A 3,228-nucleotide genomic window follows, 5' to 3' on the forward strand; every position below is an offset into this window, starting at 1 on the left:
AGGGCAGGCAGCCGGATGGGGTGGTGAGGACTGGCCAGCCCAGCCCTCGGCCCCCTCCGTCCCCCTCTGTCCCCCCTGCCCAGCCACCCAGCTCTGCTTCTGTAACCTCAGCCCGCCTGGGGCTGGGCCGGGAGGAGGAATGTTCGAGGAAACGCTGAGATCGCCCTGTCTGGTATTTGGGCCAACCACAGGGTGGGGGGCGGGCGGCTTTGGGGAGGTACCCAAGGAGCCAGGCCAGCAGCCAGGGGTCAAGGGGGCCTGGACCAGGCCTGTCAGCCACACACCAGCCTGGGGACCCTCGGCGGGGTCTGCCACCAGCACCCCCCTCCTCTTCCCGCTGCCTTGCTGGCGGCCAGGCACCCCCTCCCCAGATGGCCACAGGGCGGGAGGGAAATTCCAAGGCAGAGGCAGCGGCGGGTCTGGGAGTGAGCCCGGCGGCCTGACCGGCTTCAGCCTGGACCCACCGCCTCTCGGCCTCAGTGTCCCCCTCTGTAAGTGGGGCGACCGCTGTCCCACCTCCCAGGTGCGTGGCAGAGTTCAGCAAGGTCATCCTGGGTTCCCTTTCTGTCACTGTGACCAGATACCTGAGGCCATCAACGTAAGGGAGAAAAGATGGATTTGGCTCATGGCCTCAGAGTCCGGGGTCACCTCACTCCCTTGCTTTGGGCCTCAAGTGACGCAGAACATCATGCAGAAGGGACATGTCAGGAGAAAACGGCTCACCTCCTGGCAGCCAGGGAGCCAGGGAGAGGAAGTGGCTGGGGACAGGAGAGTCACCAAGAAGCCCCTCCAAGGACCTTCCCTTCCTTTCGGTCCACCTCCTACATTGCCATCACCTCCCTGTCGTCCATTTAGCAATGACCCCATCCTCAGGCTAACCGGAGAACAGAGCCCTCCTGAGCCGGTCACTTCCCAAGAGCCCCACCTCTGACATTGCCACATTAGGGACCCAGTGTTCAGTACCCGAGTCCATGGGGGACATTCCAGGTCCTAACCCTGACATACCGTATGGAGGACAATGCCTGAGGGACCCCGGGTCTCCACTACACCCAGGGTCAGACCCCCAGCAGCTCCACTCACCAGCTGGGCCCGTCAGCTGCCTCGCGCTCCCCCGGGGAGTGGCGGAGTGGTGGGAAGGCTGGGACCAGGCATGATGGAGGGGGGCCGTCTAGACAGGGATTGGTGCATTTGTCTCTGAGGAGGCACCTGGAGGGACGCAGGCGTGATCTGGGGCAGGGAGGGAGCCATCAATGAACAGGGTGTTGCCTGTAGGGCTGTCACCTTGCCTGGAACTTTCTAGTTTTAACACTCAAAAATCCTGTGGCCTTATCTTAACCCCAGGGAAGCAGCAACAAGAACCAAGCTGTTTGCGCTTCTGAAGTGGCTGGGGACACTTGGGAAGGATGGAGGACCTAAACTGAACTAACTAATGCAAACAGAGCTTTTATTGCCTCATGAATGGAAAGATGGGGGAATATGTCCTTCAGGCTCAGCTGGATCCAGGAGCTCGAACGATGTCCTCCAGGTGGATTCTGTCTCCGCCTCTCCACCAGCAGGCTCACCTGTGCAGCGTATTACCCAGCAGCCAAATGTGCACAACCGCGGCTTCAGCAGAAGCCCCAAGCTGGAATCTCATTGGCCTAGCTTTGGGCACATGTCCACTGTCACCTCCCTATCGTCACAAAGGATAGAATGTGCGGCCTGGCCAGGACTCTCAACCCTCCCCTGTAAATAATGCACGCACTGGCCTTATCTCCCTGCCTGGAACTCTCCTCTCCCCGCCCCGCCCTGACCCGCCCAGTTCCACAGGGACGTTGGTGGAGCACAGTCAACCGCGGTCACCTCACTGTCCAGCACACACCTGCATGATCAACGCTGGGGCTTATGAGGGAGCACACGCAGGGTTCGGCTGCGTGTGTGGGACGGTTTGCCCGGGCTTGGTCCCTAGGTCAGGGAGGGCTGTGGGGTCAGGGAGAGGAGGGACAGTTGAGGGAACACCGTGGGCACTAGTGTCGCAATCTCATCTCAGGCTTGGTCGCAGGAAGTGGGAGGCACAGGTTGATGTGCCTACAGTGGATCCAACCTCAAGAGAGAGAGAGGCTGAGGCCGGGCTCCCTCATCAGCCTTCATCTAGATCTAATCCGCAAATTACTGCTAGTTCACTGGACACGTGGCTTCTTGGGATAAAGGACATTTCCCAGCCTCCTTTATAGCTAAATGTCACCATACAACCAAGTTCTAGCTAACAGGGTAGAAGCATAAGTGATGTGTACAACTCTGAGGAAAAAAAGAGGGTGCCTTTCTACTTTCTGCTATTAGAATGTAAATGTAATGGCTGGAACTCAGCAGTCATTTTGACATCACACCACCCTGAGAATAGAGGCCTGGAATGGCGGGGCCCCAGAGCAGAAGCAGCCTGAGTCCTGCGTGCCACAGAAGGCCTGGACACCTCTGGACTAGTGCAACATCAGTTTATTAGTCACGTATACTCAGAGGACCCTCCCCCACACACACACCATGAGGAAGCCACAGGAGCGCACCTGGGAGAGTGGATAAGCAGGGCCTGTGGGGTCTGTAGTGACCAAAGGCCAAGGTGAATCTGGTTCCTACAGGAAGGGATCATGGACATGTTCAAATAATTTCACAGGTTGGGGAAAGTGGAACCTGTTGGGTTGAGGACGAGTTGGGAGGCCACTTGGTCCAGCGGAGAGGGGCAGGGGCCAGGATGGAGTCTTTCCTGCTGGGGGGCTCGGGGGGGGCTGGCATGGAGCTTTGGGCTGTTCATTAAGCCAGCCTTAGTCCTCGGAGTGAGGGAGACAGGGACCCCGACCTGTTTCGGATGCTCTCTCTCCCGTCAGTCTCCGGAGCAGCCTGTTGGGCCTCTGTGGATTCAACCAACCAAGCATCAGAAATCTCGGGCAGGAGACCATGTGTGCACTGCGAGGGCGCAGACTTCCTCGTCACGTCACGGGAAGGTGTGATGACTTCACACAGAGTATCGCGTGTCACCCACGGCCTCGGAGCTGCACCCTGAGCCCTTCTTACTTCATTTTGAGACATGGTCTCGCTGACTTGCCCGGGCTGGCCTCACACTTGTGATCCTCCTTCCTCGGCCTCCTGTGTTGCTGGGGTCACAGGCGTGTGCCACTGGGCCCGGCTTGGTGGCTGCACTGCGGGGCGCTAGCCAGGGCAGCGTCCCACACAGAGCACACGCACACTGGACAGCTC

Source organism: Marmota marmota, unplaced genomic scaffold, assembly GCF_001458135.2.
Source record: "Marmota marmota marmota unplaced genomic scaffold, marMar, whole genome shotgun sequence".
NCBI lineage: Eukaryota > Metazoa > Chordata > Mammalia > Rodentia > Sciuridae > Marmota > Marmota marmota.